The following is a 24,430-nucleotide window of genomic DNA, read 5'->3' as shown; positions in this document are numbered from 1 at the left end:
AGTGTGCAAATAATGTCTAAGTAGCTGTGTAAACATTTTCCTACTTTTCATGTTAAATATCAGAGGCAAAAGCTGTAATTTATTGAGGGTAGGATTTAGCTATATTGGGACAAATCAATTGCAGAAGGGGTGTCTGCTTCAATGCACAGCCAGAGTTGCATATCAGACTACAGAAAGCAAATATCAAACATATCAAACTCTGAAAGCAAAAACAATATGAAAAAGCTGTGACAATTAGTTACATTTCCTCTGCTCTCTTCAGACACTTCAGTCAGAAACAGAGCTCCCAACAGCTGCAGCTCCTGTGTCCTGTCTCTCTCTGTCACACACAGAACTACACATAGAGTTAACTGATCAAGTGTGAGGGGAATTTCCCCTCTCCTCATGGCTCAGTCAGCCGTCAGTTTTGGCATCAGTAAACTTTGAATGTATTTTGCTAACAGTAAACAAAGAAGTTGCAACTAAAATGTATACACCAGTACTTAGCAGCACTTCCCAAACAATTCCTGTGTCAATTGAAAAGAATATGTGAATCAATAGTATCCCTTTAAAATAGCCTACCAACAGGGCATGGTTCACAAAGCTTTTTCACCTGTTTTCCTCTGTTTTCACCTTATCTACTGTATGTTACTTTTTTAAGCTCCCAAAGAACACAAATATAACATAATTAATAAGTAATATTGAAATGAAGTTAATCAGGAACAACTCATTTTGAGTGATTATTTTGCTTGTAAATGTGCTGAAATAACAATAGGGGATGCAGCCTCTGCTCCCATGCTCAGGGCCGTTTTGGGGGCAAGAGGGATCGCAGCATGAGGGGAAAGCATGGCCACACATCGGTGGGGGGGAAGGACACCGGTCCTCCCCCTCTCTAAACCGGGTCTCTCCCCTCAGCGCGCTCCCCTCCTGTATCAATCATCAGTGGCGGCGGGCAGGAACACATCCCTCCATCCATGCACCATAGGTTCCCGATCTCTAAGTGTCTGATGCTACTTCCTGTTTAAACAGGATGTAGTGTGAGGCACTTAGAGATGGACCTCCGCAGTGGAAGGAGTTATGTGTTCCTGCCCGCCACCTGCTGCCACTGAAAATTGATGCGGGAGGGGAGCGCACTGAGAGGAGAGCACGAGGTGAGGGAGGGGGGAATGTCCCCTTTCCCTGCCGATGTGTAGAAACACATTCCCCTCATGCTGCGACCCCTCCTGACCCCCAAACGGCCCTGAGCGGGCCCCAGGGAGGGGGCATCCATATTTTTGCAGGCAGGGGGCGGTGATTTCTAGTTACTCTGCTGGCTGAAAGCTTATTTTTATCAAATAGTTGATAAATAAGTAATTTATGAGAAGTTTTGTGAATAGAGCCCAATGTAAAATCGAGAATCAAACATTTATACATGGCTACTAACAATATCACTTCCCAATTCTGTCTTCAGGGCTGATATAACCTTGCCTTTATTCTGCTTCTCCCTTCTTTTCTCCCTTTAATCCTCTGAGCAGCAAAATTATTTTGTGTAAAACAGTCATCCAACAGATATTTTAAATAAAAAGAAAAACTGAAATTACTGGAAAACTGAAAAGAAATGCAGAAACACATTAGTAATATAAATTCATGTTTCATTTGTCAAAGGTAAATGGCAACTGCAGTTTATACCGCACATTGGCAGATTGTGCTGCCAGATATCTGTCAAATCAGCAGAATTTCCCAAAACAAAGTAGCGTTGATCAGTGAAGTAAAATGCACAGTAAAAATCAGTGATGTTTTATGGGGACCTCTTTTAAAGAAAATATAAATGTTTTTGTTTATAGAAAAATGTTTTCTATTCAATTCAGCTCTATACCCCGCAAGCAATAAAGTGGGACGAAACACCATATTGATGGGAAAAAAATTAAATAGATAATCTAATAAGAAATGATTTATTTAGCTTACCTATCCTGTTAGTGTTAGTGTTTACTGTCAGATTTAAGAGAAATGTGATAAAAATATATATATATATATATATATATATATATATATATATATATATATATATATATATATATATATTTCTGCTGGTTTCTGTCTTAACATTTTCTCTGTGATGCCAAACGTGACATCATTTCTGCCCTTTTATTTTTTTCTTTTGTCTTAACCCAGCTCATTATTAATTTACTGCTTATTTTACAGATTACTGTCCCTCCCACAACAAGCATCACCTAGACAACAGGGTTACATCAGTGTATACTATTCAAAAGGGGATGGGGGGATTCAACTACCTTCTGGTCATTGTGTCCTTGTCTTATCAGAAATGGGAACTTTCTGTAATTTGCACAGTTTGGCACAGTTCAGCAAAGGCACACCGACCATGTAAAGAAAAAAATTAGGGGGCAGATCAATGTCAAATAGGACCATAAAATGATCAAAAATAACATCTAAATTTGGCGATCAATCACATTTTCACATGCACCGTGTCAACATCAAACATGAGAAACAACAAGGTAAAGGATCGACCCTTTGGACGCATGTGAAAATCTAGAAAAAAGCTTTAATAAGAATAATGTTAAATTACCATAATATCAAACACAAATGCATATATCACATTCTAAATCACATATCTATCTAATCTACCCTAAAGTTAGCCATCCTGACACATTATAGGGCTATGGGGCTGCAGTCCCCAAGCCTATTAGATGTTATACAGGGTAACTAGTCTTGACTGTAATCCTGAGATTCAGTTCTATGGCAAGAAACGTAGTACTGATGCACATAGAGGCAACCCTCAATTCATTCGGTTTGTGGGACTTGACAAGATACATGGACATCCCAGAGGTGGAAACATAGACAAGAAATTGTTACAGATTGAATCCCGCTGGATTTTCAATCTCGATGCTACGAGAAATAAGAGTTTAAGCGATAGTGTCAACTATTGGGTTTTTCTACCGGGGTAGTCTGTATTTCCCCCTGTGATCTGCAATAAACCTGTCATCCCTCTCCTGACCGAGTGAGATTTCAGTCTTAGAAGCCAATGGATACAATTATACCCACCATAAAAAGCCATCCTGAACTTGGTACTGCCACTTTCTTGTGTTTTCTGTAATAGTCATGCTTCCCTGCCCCCTGTGGGCGGTCTGCTCCTGCTGCGGCATATGCCCCTCTTATATTTTTGCGTTGGCGATTTTTAACACATTCGCCTATTGTATTATGTGTACCTGTACCTGGTACCGGAGATATATAGAATGTTTATTAGCAACATATGGTAAGGTAATTTGAATGCAACAGCTATGTTCTTCAACAATTGTCTGGCTATTGCCCTTTCTGTTGGTGCGAGGTCTATTTTTGAGTGAGCGTGCTACACATTGGAGATGGGCGGACTGCCGGCCAGAGATTGTGGCTTTTTGATTTTATTTTTGGCGGATTGGTTATCAAATAGGTAGTAGATATTATGGTTTCATGTTTTTTGGGGCGTGTCTGGGTCCAGTAGCTGTCTAATTTCCAATTGCTGCCCCCAGGCTGCCCCTCAGTGACGCACTTCCTTTGTTTGGAGTGTGTACTTCCGGGGATCCGGGTGACAGCGTGGAATGCATGGCGCCACCACGCGTAAGCCAATGGGCGGCTTGGTGGACTGCAGCGGGCGGAGCGGAAGGGGATGGGTAGTAACTGTAGCTGAAGTTTTTTTTTTAAAACTACAAATGACACCTGTTCCTGATGAGGCTGATATTGCAATTAGATCAGAATTGTTGCTGCACCAATGGTAACAATATGATGTGCCAGGATCCACTCTGGAGTACCGAGTATCAATCCACAATTCCTCAAGATCCGCACAATCAAAAAATGATGCATGAGTTCCCTGTATTTTATTACGGTGGCTATAGTTGGAGAGGGTCTAATGTCATCTATTTGTATATTATGTAAGTTTATTACACTCCTGAATACTTCAGAATCAGAATCAGAATTTTATTTTCGCCAAGCATGAGGGGTCATGCCCGGAATTGTTTTTGGCACAATACAATAGCTCAGAAAGAATACATAGAGAGAGACACACAACAGGCATCAGCTTAACATTACATTGTAATACACATCACATTCCCAGTGTGTCGCTGAGATGTCTAATATTTTGTCCTGTGGGCCGGTCGGCTGTTCAGCCGTAGCGCCGCCGGCCTCACTGTTCGTTAGAGCTTGCTTGATGGTAGAATGTGGAGGGAGTTTAGGAGGCTGACTGCCGAGGGGAAGAACGAGTTCCTGTGTCTCGTGGTCTTAGTGGAGATGGCTCGTAGCCTCCGGCCCAAGGGCAGAATGCTGAAGTAGCGGTGGCCTGGGTGTGAGGGATCATTTGCAATCCTCGATGCCCTGGATTTAAGTCTTTTGTTGTACAGTAGGGTAAGTGAGGGGAGGGGGCACCCAGTGATCCTCTCTGCAGACCTGATAACTCTCTGTAGTTTGCCCCTATCATTGACAGTGGCGCCAGCATACCACACCAAGATGGAAGAGCAGAGGATCGACTCAATGGTGGCGGAGTAAAAACTGGTTAGAATTTCCTGAGTCATGCCAAACTTTCTCAGCTGGCGGAGGAAGAAGAGTCTCCTGGCGGAGGAAGAAGAGTCTCCGTTGGGTGGCAGTGATGTTAGGCTTCCAGCTGAGGTCGCAGGAGATGGTAGTACCCAGAAACCGAGCGCAGGGCACTCTGGTTACCTCATTGCTGCCAATGTAGATTGGAGGTGGGGTGGGAGCAGACCTCCTGAAGTCAATGATTAACTCAACGTTTTTTTCGGTGTTTAGCACCAGCCTGTTCTCCTTGCTCCAGTTGCAAATTCTCTCCTTCTGCTGACGGTACTCTTGGTCATTATCCTTGGTTACAAGGCCAATGATGGTGGTGTCATCAGCAAACTTGATGACCTTGACAGAGTCTGCCTCAGACCTGCAATTGTTTGTGTAGAGGGAGAACAGCAGTGGTGACAGTACGCAGCCTTGAGGAGCTCCTGTGTTCGTGGCCGCTGCTTGAGAGTGGATATTGCCCAGGCTGACGACTTGGGACCTGTTGGTAAGAAAGTCTGAGATCCAGAGTTGTAGACTAGGGTGGACGCCAAGTGCAGCTAGGTCCCGTTGGAGAATGCGTGGGCAGATGGTGTTAAAGGCCGAGCTGAAGTCCAGGAGTAGTATTCTAGCGTACGTGTCCGGCCTGTCAAGGTGGTCGTTGATGAGCTCCAGGCAGATATTGATTGCATCATCAGTGGACCTGTTTGCTCTGTATGCAAACTGGAAGGGGTCTAGGAGGGGCACAGTGGTGAGCTTGAGGTAGGCCAGGACCGTGCGCTCCATGGTTTTCATGATGACGGACGTCAGGGCCACGGGCCTAAAGTTGTTAAGTTCAGTGACCCCTTGTTTCTTAGGCACGGGTATGATGGTAGACCTCTTGAAGCACGCAGGGACCTTGCCTTCCCCCAGGGACTTGGTGAAGATAGCAAAGAGGATGGGAGCAAGTTGCCTGCAGCAGGTTTTCAGGCAAGCTAGAGATACTCCGTCGGGGCCGGGGGCTTTCCTGGCATTTAGGGTTGATAGGAGGCGCAGGACCTCGGCCTCACTCACCACCGTGGGAGAGGGCAGACTCAGGGTGTTGTCAGCAGGGCATGGAGGTGGGGTGGCCGATACCTGGTTCTTCCCTGGCTCTTCCTGATTCTCGAACCTGCAGTAGAATCAGCTGAGTTCTTCTGCTAGTATTGGGCTGGGTGTTGCATGCTGGGGTTGTGGCTTATAGTTTGTGGCAGCCTTCAGCCCCTTCCATACTGCACGTGAGTCATTTGAGCGCAGGTTATGTTTAATTTTCTCAGCATACTCTTTTTTGGCCGCTCCCAGTTCCCGCTTAAGAACGTTTCTTGCCTTCCTATAGTCCTCCTGGTTGCCGGACTTGTGCGCCGCCTCCTTTCGCCTCCGTAGTTGCCGTAGCTTGTTGGTGAACCACGGCTTGTTGTTCGGATACACCTTAAAGGATTTCGTTGGTACACACGAGTTCTCGCAGAAACTGATGTATGAGGCGACGTTATCTGCCCATTCATCCAGGTCTGACGCTTCTAGGGACTTCCAGTCAGTGCATTCAAAGCAGGCTTGCAGTTTCAGTTTGGCCTCGTTTGACCACACTTTGGCAGATTTAATGATCGGTTTAGCTGATTCTAGGCGCCTCCTGTAGGTGGGGATAAGATGGATAAGACAGTGATCAGAGGAACCCAGGGCTGCCCATGGTGCCGCTTTGTATGCATCCCTCAGTGCCGTGTAGCAGTGGTCCAGGGTGTTCGGTCCTCTGGTGGGGCAGGCTACATGCTGGTGATAGCGTGGCATCTCCTGGCGCAGGTTGGCCCTGTTGAAATAGCCCGCCACGATAAACAGTGAGGCCGGAAGGGACGTCTCCCACTGCGAGATGGTCTCGTTTAGTACCAGTAGAGAAGATTTGATTTGATACTTCTGACCCTTGGCTGCATGGTGATTGGGCAATTGCAGCTCCTGGGGCTGACCTGATTGGTGGATTCTCCTCATACATATGCGGTGAGAATAATGAGTTAGTTCTCTATGTGGTCCTCCAGTTTGTTATAGAAACACGAGTTTTAATGGGGATAGTTAGTGTGGGTCTATGATGATTTGAGAAAGGACTGTGATGGTCCGAAATGCCTATGCATGACGCCTGAGGCATTTTATCATGTTTTTATGATTTTGATACATTAATAAAAATTGGACTTTTTGATGGTGCGGATCTTGAGGAATTAACGCCAATATTGATCGGCAAAACATGTCGAGCAATTAGGCATCCATCTTAGCCAGTACCTGACATTCATGGGCTGCGTCTTGACTTGCATATTGGAATACTGATCGATCAGTGGCAACTACAGCAACCAATCATTTAGTCATGGATGGGTAACTAGCCATGTTTATGCATGTCCTGCTTGCTGCTTCATTCTCCTGCTTGCTATATCATTACGCTTTCAACTCACTGTACTGCATATGCCTCCTATGATATTAAGCTTTATACCACATGCTATGGATGAACTTATATACTTAATGGTCATGTCATTGATCAGCCACACAAGATTCTGCGATTGAGGATTGTTGTGGATTTAGTTTGGAACGGCATGAGCTTTGTGTGATAAGGATTGTCCGGTTGTTCTGCGGTGGTCTGCGATTGGGATCTCCCTGTGTATGAACTACTGGATCATTTCTTGCAAGCTTTGCAACAGGATTTTGCATCAATTTACTTTTCTTGCCATAGAACCGAATCTCAAGACTGGTTACCCTGTTTAAGATCTAATAGGCTTGAGGACTGCAACCCCATAACTCTATGATGTCAGTACTGCAAATTTTAGGGTATATTAGATGGATATGTGATTTGGAATGTGATATATGCATTTGTGTTTGATATTATGGTGATTTAACATTATTCTTATTAAAGCTTTTTTGTAGTTTTTCACATGCGTCCAACAGTCAATCCTTTACCTTGTTGTTTCTCATATATTGGGAGTACTATTTTTAGGCAATTTTTTTGTTTTTGGGATGTTACAAGCCCCTTAAAAGGGTACTTGTACTGACAGTAAATCTATAAAACTACAAAAGCCAGCATGTGTAGTATGGGGCCCCCTCCAAACCGGGGAACAGGTAAGTATAAAGTCACACATGTGAAAAGGGCCCGGATCTTGCTGAAATCGAGTAAACATTTGTGTTTAGATAGATTTCTCTCTGATCAGATAATGGTCTGAGGGGGATCTGTTGGCCACACCGACTAGTGTATGGCCAGCTTTACTTTGGCTGAGTATTAGCATTTCCATGACTGATGTCTTTAGAAAACCCATCTGGCTGTATTGGAAAATTTGCAGGAGAATTAACCTGCAATTCGGTGGTGTCGGTGAAAATGGCGACCATTCTTTAATTTAAGGTTTTTATTGGGAATTCATCACATAACATGAAATTCACAATTGCGTCTAACATCACATGTTATAAAAATTAGGTCAAATATAGCAAAAGCTAGACATATCCCAATGTTTTACATTTTACAAAAAGAACAATGATATACATATTTGAGTAGGTGCAGCCACCTATATGATTATCTACTAAAATGCTAATGCACATATTGATTTAATATTTCATCCCTTAAGGAAAGAAGTTCTTATGTAGGATATCAAGAGGTCGACCTATTAAGGTGCTTTTCAACCTCTTGCAATCGACAGATATACAGGGTAGAAAATTAGCATTTACCAGATATGGTTATCCAAGACTTATTATGCATATAAAACGAACAAACTTAAAACAGAAACAAAAACTATTTACACGTCTGAGTCGCCCCCCCATACAAACCCCCTTTTCCCCTCTCTCTTCCCACTTCCCGAACTATATGCTTTAATGGAGATCAAGCAAGAGTATGGATCATATTTCGAGTCTCCCTAGGTACCCTCCCACTTTTTGTGTCAGGCACCAGGTAGTGTTTTGTAGAGGTGTCATGATGGCTACTATTTGCTCTCTAGAGCATTCCTTTTGGATATATTTTTTCCATGTTTTAAAAAATTTCTTCACTGAGTGTTTTTTCCCCCGTTTTATATTTATATTTTCCATTTGTATCAAGAATCCCAACCTCTCTTTAAGCATAGTTCTGTTTGGGACTATTGGAGAGAGCCATTGACGAAGTATCAACTTCTTAGTTGCCAGGAGAACTAGATGCTCGAACCGTGAAAGGGCTTTTGTTTGACCACCTTCTAAGTAATCAGGGCTATGGAAGAGACAGTAGAAAACATTATACTCCCTTTTACAACCGACAATAGAGTGGATTAATTCTAGGGAATCCTCCCAAACCAATTGAATAGCAGGGCACGTCCACAGCATATGGTCCAGATTGGGTATGAGTGAGGGACATTTAGGGCAGTGGATTAGGTCTTTTGTGCAGCCCAGGTGGGTATAAGGGCCTTTTATAGGAAGATATGCTCTGTGTATTATTTTGAGTTGCATCTCTCTCCAATCTGCACTGACAATACTACTTCTTGTTTTTCCCCAGGCCTCTATAATGGAGTTTTGGGTTTCCTCCAATGGTTTATCCCCTAGTGCTGCCCATTTTTGAGAAGTGTAGTGCTAGGTTTTTTTTTTCTAGATAACTGTCTATCTCTGATAAAACAGAAGATCCATGATAATGATTGTTTAGTGCTCAGATCCGCCATTAAATTATCAAAAGTCTGTACCCGTATACATTTACCCTGTCCCCCCAGAATCGCAGAGCAAAAACTTTTTACCTGGTTATAATAGAAGGCATGCAATTTCAGAAAAGGGTATTGCATGACGACCTCAGCAAAAGCTTTAAGGGAGCCATCTGGTCGCAACAGTTGAGATAGATATTTTATCCCTCTTGTTGCCCATGTTCGGTAAATTGAATGAAGCGAGCATGGTAAAAAGCCAGGGATTCCCACCAAAGGTGCCCTTGGGGACAAGGGACCAGGTAAATTGAATAATTTTCTAGTGTCTCTCCATGCTATTATGGTGTCTCGTAAGATCACATTTTGCTTAATTGAGGTAGGAATTTAGAGTGAATAACCCCCTCTAGTGACCAAGGAGCCACCATTTCTGTTTCCAGAGCATAGTTAGAATAGAAAGACGTGCCACCCAGCCAGTCACGAGCATGACGGATCAATGAGGCTAAATTGTACTCCCTCACATCAGGAAAATTGAAACCCAGCAACTCCTTGGATTTTTTTAAGTTTGGCCAAAGAGATTCTGGGTTTTCCATGTAGCCACAGAAACTTTACAAATGCAGATTCGAGCGCCTGAACGTCTTTATGACGAAGTAGTAGTGGAATTGTTTGAAGCGGGTACAAGAGTCACGTAAAACGTATCATTTTAACAAGATAGATTCTTCCAGTCAAAGAGAGAGGTAAAGACTCCCAGCGTCGCAGCTCCATTTTGATTTTTTCCAATATAGGGGTAAAATTTAGCCTATATAAATGACCAATATCCCGCGGGATACAGATTCCCAAATACTTCACATGGTTTAGGGCCTGTTTAAGACCCAAATCAGAAATCCACTCAGTCCCAGAAACTCCGGCTCGATGTGACAAAAATAAGAGTTCACTTTTATGATAGTTTATGACCAGGCCAGAAAAGGAGCCAAACCATTTAATATGTTTCATAATACTAGGTAGATCCCTCTCTGGGCTGGCCATAAAAAGTAGAATATCATCTGCGAATAGAGCAGTCTTCACCTGCTGCGACCCCACCTGAATACCTTCAAACAGAGGTGAGCATTGAAGTGAGCGAGACAGGGGTTCCAAAGCCAAGTTAAATAACAGTGGTAATAAAGGGCACCCCTTTCTCGTTCCCCTAGCCAATGAAAAACTTGGGCCCATCCCGCCGGCCAAAGATATCTTAGCCTCCGGAGATTTGTATACTGCCTCCACATATGAGGAAAAGTGCCCTTCAAAACCAAAGGCCTTCAAAACCATGTGGAGCCAGGGCCATTCGACACTGTCAAAGGCCTTCTCGGCATCTAATGCCAAGAAGGCCTCCGATCCTTTCATTTTCCCCGACAATCTGCAATGTTCCAATACCGATAACACCTTTCTCACATTTGTGACCGCACTGCGACCCTGGACAAACCCCTTTTGATTGTCCAACAATAGATTAGGTAAGAGTACCGCCAGCCTATCTGCCATGATCTTAGATAAGAATTTTACATCCTGATTGAGGAGTGAAATCGGTCGATACGACGAGGGATCTGTTGTGTCCTTGTCGGGCTTAGGAATGAGCTTAATATGTGCCAAGTTTGCGGTTGGCATTAATCTTTGGGTCTTAATAATTGTGTTATAGAGTGAGGCCAGGCATGGCGATATTTCTGTCTTAAGAAGTCTAAAAAATTCTGACGATAGCCCATCAGGCCCAGGTGCCTTTCCCAAATGTGAGAATGTAATCATTCTTTCCACCTCACCTTGAGTTATATCTGCATTTAGCATCTCTAAGTCATCCTGAGAGAGTCGTGGAAGTTTAACTGTAGCTAAATATGCATTCATGTCAGCCTCTTCACTCCCTCTGGACTGATAAAGTTTTTTGTAGTAATCAGTGAAGATGTTAGCCACTTGTTCCCGTGATGAGTGCATCTTACCCTCTGAGTCTTTTAAAGCTTGAATCTGTGTGTTTGACCATCTCGGCTTAGTAAGATTAGCCAGGAGCCTTCCTGATTTGTTTGCTAACTTAAAATAGCGTGCTGCTCTATGGGACCTGAATGTCTTGTCATATCGCTCAAACCAAAGATCACTCTCGTATTTCACATTCAGCCATCTCTCTCTATGCTGTGGTGAGGGATTATCTCTGTACCTAATATAGGCCTGTCTGGCTTCACTACATTTTGCATTATAATTATCTAGGGCTTTCTTTTTGTAGGATTTAGTGTAGGCTATGATTCTACCCCTCAGAACCACCTTTGCCGTTTCCCAATATAAGATTGGGTCTCTTCTATGTTGCCGATTGGTATCTTTGAATTCCCACCACCAATTAGTCAATAATGTAGTGAATTGTTCATCTTCATATAAATATCTGGGGAACCTCCAACCCTCCCACGACTGTTTCACATAATTGAGACAAAAAGTAGCGCATACCGGAGCATGGTCCGATATGACTATTGCTTTAATGTCCACCGATTGTGCTTTGGTGATTAGATTAGGGGATGTCAGAATGAGATCAATCCTTGAGTGAGATGCATGGACTCCAGAGAAGTGTGTAAAGTCTCTTTCAAAGGGGTGTAAGTGTCGCCATATGTCAGACATTCCTGTTTCCAAAAGAAACAATTCTAGATTTCTATCTTGTGGTGTATGTAGTGACTGAAGTTGTCTATCTTCAGGGGGAGAGGGTACAGCATTACAGTCGCCAGCGCCTATTATCTGTGAGGTGATGGGAGCCGATTTGATTGCTGTAGTTAAGGTTTGGTAAAATGTGGCACTATCAGAATTTGAAGCATATATCCCCCAAATAGTCAACGTCTGGTCAGAACGAGTCAAATTCACCCTCAACCATCTTCCTTCAACTGCATCTATTTCCTGGTCTATTACCTGTCCATCAAATTTTTTGTGAATAAGGAGAATGACCTCTGCCTTTCTACCACAAGAGGGGGAGCCAGTAGCATGTCCCACCCATAGTTTAGACATAAGTGATATTTCATTGGCCCGAAGATGAGTCTCTTCCAATATGGCAACATCAATCTTCATTTTTTGCAGATGTCTAAGTACCTGTGTTCTCTTTTGCGGAGTGCGTAGACCTCTAACATTCCAAGTAACTAATTTCAAGTCACTCAAGGAGATAGCAGAAAACGGCACCAAATCAAAGGCATGTGACATATCCTATTAGGTGCCAGAGAGTGTCCCAGCAGCACTCCCCACACCAAAAAAAAATAAGTACCTGTATGGGGTTAGGAGAGAGAAGGTAGTCATCTATAGAAATAAACTCTGTGCGGGGTTCCCCAGGAGCGACCCAGACCCAAAAACTCAGACAGAACCAACTTATATAGCTAATTTCAACTAGCCAAATACACAAAGGGATCCACTGAAAACCGCAGGGCCCAATGTGTAGTTGGCAAACATCCAGCGTAGACCAGTGAAGCACACTTGTCTCATAACAAATGGTATGTGACTTCCTTTGGCAACCATTCTTTATGGGACCGTCTCCATTCATCCTTACCTGGTAACAAATTACAGCACATTCAACTGAACATTGGTACTAAGCACATTTCCAGCAAGCAACAGCTTGAAATATTAGTAGCCATGTTTGCTCAATGTAGGGCCAGTTGAAGTAGTTACCAGCTTGCCTAATGCCAATTTTGGCTTATCTTCTGTGATTATTAATGCCGAGTTACTGTTCATGGATGTACAGTTGTGTGAATCCCTCTGTTTTAGATCTCCCTGTGTCATGAAAATATGTTTGCAGTTTGGCAAATGGCAACCCATGTGTTTTTCAGGGAAAATAATGTAGAAAAAGGGCTGCTACACATACACTCACCAGGGCCGGATTTGTGGAAAGGCCCCCAAGGCATAGGACTAGGGCGACAAAATTTGCTATCTTCTATGGGGCGTATGACAGTGTAACTGCACCTGTCACCATCAGCTGAGCTGCCTGCAACTGTCCACAGCCGCCCGTCCCGCTGGCCGCTTTGCTCTGTGTGCGATGTGAGCAGAGCAGGTCAGGTGGAGGCGGCCACACAGTTGCCTGGCTACGAGGAGGAGGGAGCCTGGAAGATTGAGGAGGACATCGGAGGCATGCGTGGTGGCAATGAAGTGAAACTGATACTGACAAAGATAAAAGAAGTAGTGTGGTTCCACCCCTGTAAATTATGTTCAACAGTTCAATATATGCACGCAAGCGGGGTTTTATTCATGAACCAAAGTTCTCTTTAATTCTCCAATTTTCTCTTCAGAGCGTAGGTGCTGAGTGTAGATACAACATCAGACCTTCACTTCACATAAAAATGCCTGACACGTGTTTCGCAGCCATAAGCCGCTTCCTCAGAGGCACATCGCAAACAACACATCTGTCAAAAAATACATAAATATGTACATACCATTAAAGATCCATGCGCAGATCAGGACAAACGGCCACGATATACAATAGTATTATATCTATCTTACCCAAAGTCTAGGACATATGAACACCAACTCGATCTAAAAAAAAAAAAGTTTTTGTATATGCCATTGGTCAATATGACTTTCCAGCCTTAATGATCTACATAGACAGCTATATCCAGCATGCAGCACTGTGAAGTAGCCCAAAGATCCGGAACATGCAAGACAAAGTTCTCTCTTACAACGAGGGTACATCACTAACCCATGGACCATCACCCCAATAGATCAAGAAAGATCACCACCTGTGCGTCCGTGTACCTAACCACATACTTGGCTCTCACCTAAAGATGTAATCAACACCAAAAGAGGGAATAGTAGTGCATCAGTAAGTTTTGCACAGGGCATACCAGTCCTGCGCTTCATATCATACATCATTGCACTAGACATGACCCAAAAAGTGCATATATATATATATAAGTTATAAAGCCCTTATTACGAGTTAGATCGAGTTGGTGTTCCTATGTCCTAGACTTTGGGTAAGATAGATATAATACTATTGTATATCGTGGCCGTTTGTCCTGATCTGCACATGGATCTTTAATGGTATGTACATATTTATGTATTTTTTGACAGATGTGTTGTTTGCGATGTGCCTCTGAGGAAGCGGCTTATGGCTGCGAAACACGTGTCTGAAGAGTAAATTGTAGAATTAAAGAGAACGTTGGTTCATGAATAAAACCCCGCTTGCGTGCATATATTGAACTGTTGAATGGAGTAAAACTGCCTGGACTTGAGCAAGTCTGTCTGCACCTGGCAGCCAGTAGGCAGACTCTTGCTCCTGAATCCCAGGCAGTTCAGGCTCCAGGCTTCCAACTTAGTTGCGGGCGGCAAGGAGAGGAGAGGCAGATATTGCAACAGCGCCCCCACTGTCAATCGACTTCACTGACGCGACTACGTGCGTGACTTTACCTCAAGAGTAGTGAATGGGGAGGTCTCACGGTGCCGCTGGGGCTGATGGATGCAGAGCCCCAGTGCGCAGGGACCAGAACCCCCTTCCCTATTTATGTGCTGTGCACAGCCCTGGTTCCCGTATCAGTGCACCCTGCACCTTTAGCCTTGATTGTAAGTGAAACATACAGAAATCGTCTGCTGCAGCATGTGACCATCACAACCTGTGAGCTGTACCTGTGATGCTGCCCAGCTTCCTAACCTCCTCAAGTCACTGGCCACTATTCTGCCTCTGTCCCCTGTGAGCTGGATATTTCTCTTTCCCTTCCCTCCCTTTTGCTATTCAGCACTCGGCAGCCTCTATATCTCTGGCAGCTCGTCCTCCTGCCAGGTCAGATGAAGTCAAAGGTCTTGCAGCTGCCGTGCTGCTGGAGCTGACGTTCTTTATCCGGGCAGCGTGTGGAGTTAGGAGAAAGCTTTAGAAAGACTCTCACTTCCCATCTCACACTGCCCCCTCCCCCCCTCCATTTTTCTTTGCCCTCTCTCTCTGCACCCTCTCTCTTTCTCCCCATCTATCTCTGCCCCCTCTCTCCCCCCCCCTCTCTATCTGCCTCATTCCTCTTTCTCCCCATCTCTCTCTCTGCAACCCTTCCCCCTCCCCCATCTTTCTCTCTGCACCCCCTTTTTCCCCCACTTTCTTCCTGTCTTCCTCCTCTCTCTGTCCCTCTCTCTCCTCCCACCCTCTTTCTCCGTCTCTCTCTGCCCTCTTTTTGTCTTTCCCCCGTCTCTTTCTCTCCATATCTCTCTCTTTCTCCCACCTCTCTTTCTGCCCCCCACCCTATCTTTCCCTATCTTCCCTGTCACACACACACACACACACACACACACACACACACACACACACACACACACACACACACACACACACACACACACACACACACACACACACACACACACACACAATTTGTCTTGTCTATCACACATATACTGCATATATATGCACACCACGGAGTACATTCTCCCACAGTAAAGCGGAATGCCCCTGGGAGGCAACATTGGATCATTCAAATGATTTCCACATCTCCCACCAGAGCACTACACTCTAGAGCATAATGTGCATGCGCCAATAACTGACATGTGCCAACCACATCGCTGGTCGCAGTGGATCTTGTAAGCCTGTAAGTTCCCTCTGGGGTACATAGAGATCTATGCTGTACAAGCAACATAGCTTATAGTAAAGGGTGCTGTTATCTCTGTTGCTCCTGTTAGAAATATACTTCCTAGCCTCCCAGGGGGCATGATATGTTTATGTTTAGCAGGGGTAGTTTGTGAGGATGTTAATAGTTGGGGAGGGTGGTTGATGACAGAGGGCCTTGGGTGATAAAAAGTACAAATCCGGCCCTGACACTCACCCAGCAATGGGAACAGGGAGTCCAGACCAGCATCAAATTGTACACAAGAAAATCCCGCTGCACCAATGAGTAAGGTGAAAAAATAGAAAATTCTTTATTCCAAATCCAGCATCTCAGTATACAGGTAAAAAGCTCACGCGTATCGGAGCAAGAATGGCTCCTTAATCATAGCTCACATACAAATATATCACATGGTATATATGGAGACAAGTAGACACTCCCTATGGGTGTGCCTCTGAATCTTAAAGGTACATACTTCTAATAAAACTGTGAAGTATTGGCATCAATAGCATACACAAAATAACTGTTAAAAATGTACATACACATAGTAAAAACATACACCAGATAGAAAAAATCTGCATATCATGAGTATGCAGACTTTTTCTATCTGGTGTATGTTTTTACTATGTGTATGTACATTTTTAACAGTTATTTTGTCAGGAAGTTCACAGTTTTATTAGAAGTATGTACCTTTAAGATTCAGAGGCACACCCATAGGGAGTGTCTACTTGTCTCCATATATACCATGTGATACATTTGTATGTGAGCTATGATTAAGGAGCCATTCTTGCTCCGATACGCATGAGCTTTTTACCTGTATACTAAAATGCTGGATTTGGAATAAAGAATTTTCTATTTTTTCCCCTTACTCATTGGTGCAGCGGGATTTTCTTGTGTACAATTTGTTTTTCAAGGAGTTGATATATACACTTAATAAGCATGCATTTTTCACTTTTGCCTTTTTATCGCACTAGATAAATTCCCGCCAAGACTTTCAATTAGGCTAAATCTATCAATTTCACATCATGCTGCTCTTATTACTTACAGTAACACAGTAACACTAACATTCACACTTACAAAATGCAAAATGCCAGCGATTTTTGCTGGCGTTTTGCAGGAGTGATTTTTCTGCGATTTAATGCGGAAAAATCTCTGAACACTGTGGCGATTTTGCCACGATCGCGTTTAGCGTTTCTATAGCACTGAAACGCAATCACCTGGAAATCGCCTGAAAATGGTGTAGGCGACGCGTTTGCGTTTCACGTTTTTGCCCAATTTTGGGCGATTTGCGGCGATTAGTGCAAATCGCCCAAGTAAGAACGGGCCCATAGGGTTTCATTATGCTAGGGCTTTAAAAAGCACTAGCGTTTGAGTGTTTTGCCGAAATCGTGGCAAAACGCTCTGGTGTGAATGGGGCCGCACAGATCTAGCATTATCAGAACTGAGAAATAAAATTACTTTAATGAGAATCTCTAGCTTGTTTAACTGACTTCAATTAAACAGATGGTGTGTGCAGTTGCTTTGACAAGCTGCAGTAACACTAACTTTGGCTCCAACTTCCTGACTTTAAATCAGAAACATTTTATTGAAGCAGCAGTACACAGACACTGTGACTTTGGCATTTCATCCTAACCAACAACAATGAATCCGGAAGAATTTTTCCTAATGTTACTTAGATATTTCCTTTACCTTTAGGTTAGATTATGTTATCCATGCTATGCCTATTTTCAGTTTATTATGACTGAAAATTCATGAAACGATTGTTTACGGCGATCCCCATTAATTTTAATGGCAGGTGCTTTTCTAAAACATTCAGGCATCTCTGCGGCTACAATTTCTTTAAAAAAAGGTGTACCGAGTGTCCAAAACACTAGAAATGGCATGGCGGAGGGGGAACAATGGCAAAATGTTCACCCAAAAATACGCATTTTATGCAAATGCTGTTTAAACAGTTTTTAAAAGAGGTTTCAATGGTCGCCGACTTTAGCGGTTAATAGCAAAAGCCCCCATACATGTTAGATTTACAAGATGTGCAGTGTATGTTAACCCATTCGCGTTCCGTCGTTTTCACTTGAGAAATGTTCACCTCCCATTCATTAGCCTATAACTTTAACACTACTTATCACAATGAACTGATCTATATCTTGTTTTTTCCGCCACCAATTAGGCTTTCTGTGGGGGGTGCATTTTGCTAAGAGCCACTTTAATGTAAATGCATTTTAACAGGAAGAATAAGAAAAAAACGGAAAAAAATCATTATTTCTCAGTTTTCAGCCATTATAGTTTTAAAATAATACATGCCTCCATAATTAAAACTCACGTATTGTATTTGCCCATATGTCCCGGTTATTACACCATTAAAATTATGTCCCTATCACAATGTATGGCAACATTTTATTTGGAAATAAAGGTGCATTTTTTCCGTTTCGCATCTATCACTATTCACAAATTTAAAATAAAAAAAAATATAGAAGTATTTCATCTTTACATTGATATTTAAAAAGTTTAGACCCTTAGGTAAATATTTACATGTTTTTTTTTTATATTAAACATTTTATTTGGGTATTTTTGGGAGGTGGGATGTAAACAATAGTTTTATAATGTAAATGTGTTTTGAGTTTTATTTTTTTTACTTTTAGTTGTAGTTTTACTTTTGGCCACAAGATGGCGGCCATGAGTCTGTTTACATTTCGTCACTCTAAGCGTAACATACGCTTAGAGAGACGCATGGGGGAGGTAACAGACAGAAAAAGCGCAGCTTCCGAGAGAAGCTGTCGCTTTTTCAGCGGGGGAGAGGAATCAGTGATCGGGCACCATAGCCTGATTCACTGATTGCCTGGCTAACGAACCGCGGGCCGGGAGCACGATCGGCCACGGGAGCGCGCATGGTTCCTGGACGTAGTTTCTACGTTCAGGAAATAAAATAGGTTATTGAGAAGAGTGGGAACAAGAGGAAAACAACATTTTCAAAAAAGACCTTGTAGCTTTTGAAAAAAATGGATTTTGAATACTTCAAAGAAAAAATGGTTTCTAAAGTCTGCAGAATGACATTCTGCAGCACAATTCAGATTGTCATGGCTCTGGGGCTTGCTATACTTTAAGTGGGCTTAAATGCATTTAAGGGGGCTTAGATGCTTTATTTGCATTGAAAGACATCCATGGCTATGATTACTAGGTAATCTCCTCATATATATACAGAAAACTGGGCAATATAGGGCTTAGGGTGGCAATGGCAGCTGGAGGCCCACCAATGAAAATACACAAGGGGGGGGGTTTCCAAGATGTGGGAGGTGCAATAGTTGCAGGAGTACCCGAGGTTATAAAAGCATATCGATAGTCGAAGGGCCATATAGAAGCTACAAAATAAATCAGTTAATCACATGCGACACCAAAGGGGGTCATATATTGTTTGGTATGTCCTTGTGGAAAAAAGTATATTGGGAGAACAAAGAGGGAACTACCTAAGAGGTTGGGTGAACACTTCAACAATTTAAGGAAAAGTTGGGAGGAACACCCACTATCGAAACATTTTAAAAGATGGCATAATTGCCAGGTAAATGATATTATCTTTATGAGGGTGGAAATAGTCTCTAGGGACCTGAGGGGTGGAGATTACATTGTCAAGATGTCCAGAGCAGAAAGCAAATGGATGTTTAATCTGGACACTTTGGCCCCCAAGGGCCTAAACGAAGAGATTGAACTTTTTATTTTTCTGAAATAAATAACTGAGTGAGTGGGAGTGTGATATATAGTAATGTGGATGGTAATTGGGAGGGTTGCTGATGAGCAAGGAAGTGGCTGATGATGTACACATATATTTTTTAATGGAAAGTAGGTAGGAGTATAACCATAATTGAACATGTACAATAAAATTTGCAAAAATAATTCTTTATTATCATTTCCGACTTCTTTTTGGATTACAAACAAAAACTTTATTACAAAGAAGACATGTATGGTGTTTAGAGAAGTGTTTAGGAGCGTTCTGCCACTTTTAGGAAAGTGTGAGGGGAGGAGGATGTACACTATAAAAAGATGGCAACCAGCGATTTGAGCAATTCCAATCATTCTGATGAAACACGAGAGTGTTGAAACATGTTAATGAGATCATATTGGGGAGCCACATAAGATCAATTGGAATACATACGCTGCATAACTGTGAATATTTCCGAGGAGGACCAGCGGATAATCCATAGCTGGTAAGAGCTAGAGCACAAGGAAATAGAATCAGACGGTGAGACACAAGGAAGTGACGTCTTTGCCTGAACTCCGAACCGGAAGTACTAGCGGTGAATACTGCGGGGAACGAGCAGGAACGAGATTGAGACCGGCCTTCACATATTGTTATACCGGCTGTGCTGAGGGGGAGCTGGTGAGTCACGCCGGAGTGGTCCATTTTTCCTGCAGCATATGGCCATAGAGGCCAGACCCGTAAGTAATACCGATCATTACTGCTATTGAAGAGCTGCTCCGTGTGGAAACTTAATAGAAACCAGTAAGTGGTCACAGTGTTAGGAACTCTTCCGGATTTCCGCACTTAACAGCTATATTTACAACGAGAGACCCTAAGGCATATAATTATTAGCACTATACATAAGTAAGCACATTAGGAGGACTGTATATATTTTGGATACTCTCAGGCTGGTGCATTTTCGTTTTATACATATTTTTTAGAATTACTAAAGAAAAGATTTTTTTTAAACTTCCCAAAATCTTTGTTGGAAAGCTCATCAGCATACTCCCAGTGTGGATGTGGGGGTTGTTGCAAGTGGAATGTATGTGAGAATTATACAGATTGTCAACATTTTACTATTATGCATATAAAATTTGATGAATAAAAGGAGATCTTTTTTATGGAAAATTTCTAGCGCTGCTCACACTTTTCTATATAAGGCTGTTCAAGTGAAGTTGAGGGATGGGGTACTCCAATTGAGTGAGATAGCAGCAGGATATAGGAGATAACCCCTCCTTTTTTTCTAATCCACCATTTTATCATACTGTTTCTCTAATAGCGCCCCTTAAAATGTTTGATATAATTCCTGGTAGTGTTGATCCAGGGATTTTATCTTATTGCCATCTGGAGTCAGGAAGGATTTTTTCCCCTTTTGGGGCTAATTGAACCATACCTTTGTAAGGGGTTTTTGATCTTCCTCTGGATTACCAGGGATGTGATGGTGCAGGCCACTGTTGTTCCTTATTTTCTGGTTGAATTTTATAGATGTATGTCTTTTTTCAACCCAAATAACTAAATTCAGGGCTGGGAATGGGATTGATGGGAATGGAATTGATGTGTGTGACGCTGTTCATTGGTCATAGGGCAGAGATCAACGTGTGCAGTGTTCTCCGCAGTTCATCCAGTATTAAGAGGATATGGCGCTGGATCGTACCAGTATCCCGACCAAAACCTTCAAAGTCTTCCCAAATTAAAAGCCCTGGTTCAACAACAACCTACGACGCCTACGGAAAATCAAGGAGGTGGTGCACAAGACGGGCACCCCAGAAGAGTTCAGAGAAGCCAGAAACTCCCTGAATAGAGAACTGAAAACGGCAAAGAGGGCCTACTCTAACAAGGTTGGCCTCAGCCTTCAGTCAAACAACTCACGGGAAGTTTGGAAGGGTCTCAGGGCAGCCACGAACTTTAAGCCCCCCCCTCAACATGCAGCCCCCAGCTCCCAACTGGTAGAGGAACTTAATGAGTTCTACTGCAGATTCGATCTACAACCCAAGCAGCCCGCGGCCCCAGCATCCTCCACGGCCCCAGCATCCCAGTGGCCAGTGGCACCCCCGCTCTGACCACAGTGCAAGAGGAGGATGTGCTAAGACACCTCCGCAGACTTAATCCCAGGAAAGCCTCGGGCCCGGATGGGTGTCCTCACGCTGCCTGAGAACCTGCGCAAACCAACTAGCTCCCACCCTCACCTCTCTCTACAACAGATCCCTATCAGAGGGGGGGGGGGGGGTCCCCTCCTGCTTCAAAAGGTCCACAATCATACCAGTCCCCAAAAAACCTGGGAACATGGAGCTCAACAACTTCAGACCCGTAGCCCTGACCCCCGTCATCATGAAGGTATTCGAGAGGCTGGTGCTGGCCCACCTGAAGCATTCCACCAGCACCTTCCTTGAACCACACCAGTTTGCCTACAGGGAAAACCGATCAGTTGATGATGCCATCAATGTCAGCCTAGCATACATCTCGGAACACCTCGACAGACCAGGGGCCTAAGCGAGGGTCCTTTTACTGGACTTCAGCTCGGCCTTTAATACCATCTGCCCGGACATTCTGATTGACAACCTTGCGCATCTTGGGATAGACTCCCTCCTCTGTAGGTGGGTTAAGGACTTTCTCTTAACAGAAGTCAACGGGTCAAGCTTGGCAGTCACATCTCCAGCGAGAGAACCACTAATGTCGGTGCACCGCAAGGCTACGTGCTGTCCCCACTCCTGTTCTCCCTGTATACCAACAAATGCACCTCGACCTCCGACTCCGTCAAAGTTATTAAATTCGCTGACGATACCATGCTTATCGGCCTCATCGACAGAAACGGGGTGGACCCTTATCTAAATGAAATTGCGAGGATCTGTGATTGGTGCAAGGACAACAATCTTGTTCTTAACACGGCAAAGACAGTGGAACTGATCGTGGACATCCGGAAACTCCCTCCTGCCCCCCTCCCTGTGTTCATCGACGGGTCTGAGGTCTCCAGAGTTCAAAGTGTACGGTTCTTAGGCACAACCCTAACAAGCGACCTCAAATGGGAGCAGAACACTACTAAAACCCAGAAGAAAGCACAGCAAAAGCTATTCTTCCTGCGCCAATTGAAGAAATTCGGCATGTCACGGGAACTGCTGACCAGCTTTTACACCTCGACCATCGAATCCATCCTCTGCTGCTCCATCATAGTCTGGTATGCCGGAGCAACTGCTAAGGACAAATACAAACTCCACAGAGTGATAAACGCAGCAGAAAAGATCATCGGCACCCACCTGCCCTCACTAGATCTCCTCTACTCCGCGAGGATGAAGACAAGGGCCACCAAGATCCTACTCGACCCCTCCCACCCGGGCAGACGCTACTTCGAGACCCTTCCATTGGGACGCCGGTTCAGATCCATCCCCTCCAAAACCACTAGGCGTATGAACACCTTCTTCCCCCAAGCAGTTCACCTGCTGAACTCACTGAACTCAAGACCCCCCCCCCCCACCACCACCATCACTGGGACACTCTAGCCCCCAGGGCAACCCAAGACTCTAAATGTGTTGCTCTATACGGTTGCGTGTATGTTTTGCTTTGCCTTGATTATGTTTGCCGGGTGTTATATGTTTGCCGGGTGTTAATTGTTATATGTACCTGAACTGCCACTTGCCATGTGAACCACAAGCAATTCCGGGCCCACCAATCGGTGTGCTTGGCGACAATAAAGATGATTCTGATTCAGTATTTATGGTTACCGTAGTTTTCGACATATAAGACCATAAGGACTATAAAATGCACATAGGTTTAGAAAGCAATGACCAGGGGAAACAAATATACTAAACCTGGTGCAGTCATGGTCCAGGTGCGTCTTGTAGATGTTATACCCCAATAATTGTGTCCCCTTTGTACCTCATGTGTCCCCCATGTGTCCTTCTGTTCCCCTATGTGTCCCCTTCTGTCCCCCATGTGTCCCCCACTCCCGCCATGTTGTGCTCTTCTCCTCCTGAATAAATAAGGGCAGTGGCAGTATGGTTTACCTGATCCATCGGAGCTCATGGCGATCAGAGACATCTCCTCTCCCTGACTGTTCCTCTAGTGCCGACTTCTGCTGATTGCATCATTAGCATAAGCCATCACTAGAGGAGCAGTGAAGGAGATGTCTCTGATTTCACTTATTCAGGGGGAGCGGAGGAACACAGGGAAGCAAAGGAGACATGGGGACAATACAGGGAGATAGCAAAAAAACATTAACCCTTTGCACGCTTGCATGCAAATATTTAAACAAATGCATTCACAGATTCACTCATCCAGGCACCACTGTTATCCCTACAGCTAAGTTAAAAGCTGGGGTCTTCATTCACAAAGGAATGCATTCTCTTTCTTAGTCACCTACACTGTGCAGAAGTACCCAGGTAAACGTAGGTGTCCTAACTCTGGCCCTGTAACATGCATAGTGCAGACATGCAAACATTCATTACATCACACCTATCTAGGGATTAGGAGCACACATCCTGACGTCCTCTCTTGGGACAGATAGCGATTGGTATTATGTGCACAGTGTAGGTGACTAAGCAAGAGAATGCATTTCTTTGTGAACTAAGCTTTTAACTTAGCTGTAGGGGTATCAGTGAATCTGTGAATGCATGTGTTTGAACATTTGCATGCGAGTGTGCAAAGGGTTAATTTTTATTTTTTTTTGCTATTTTTTCTGGCTACACGCCCTTTAGCACCTCTCTTTCCTTAATAACTTATTTAAATGTCTTAACTAGTATCTGGATATATGTGTTTTTGACAATACATTCCTGACATTGCGGCGGTTGGCGGTTTGTATCTGTGGGGTTTTGTAAGTCTGGGATGCCCTGCATATAAGACACAGTGCCTTTTTCTCCCTATTTTTGCATCTTATATGTGGAAAAATATAGTAATTTAGAACATTAAAGGACTTTTTTTTTTCATGATTGCATTTTTATTGCATTTTAACTCTTAGTGGAAATGGGTAAGGTACATTTTGGACACGAAAATTTGCATTAAAAATGAACAGCAAACAATTGTTTTTTGCCACA

General features: G+C 43.6%; 1 protein-coding gene across 4 annotated transcripts in view; it reads left to right on the top strand.

The window, feature by feature from the left end:
• The window catches only part of PDE1C (phosphodiesterase 1C), a 1,357,122-nt gene that overhangs the window by 979,538 nt on the left and 353,154 nt on the right, over positions 1 to 24,430 (top strand). The gene's annotated exons all lie outside the window — the stretch shown is intronic.

Source organism: Hyperolius riggenbachi, chromosome 5 (genome assembly GCF_040937935.1).
Source record: "Hyperolius riggenbachi isolate aHypRig1 chromosome 5, aHypRig1.pri, whole genome shotgun sequence".
In the NCBI taxonomy this organism is placed as follows: domain Eukaryota; kingdom Metazoa; phylum Chordata; class Amphibia; order Anura; family Hyperoliidae; genus Hyperolius; species Hyperolius riggenbachi.
Note: the sequence above shows the minus strand (reverse complement) of the source record. Positions and strands in the feature narration are given on the sequence as shown.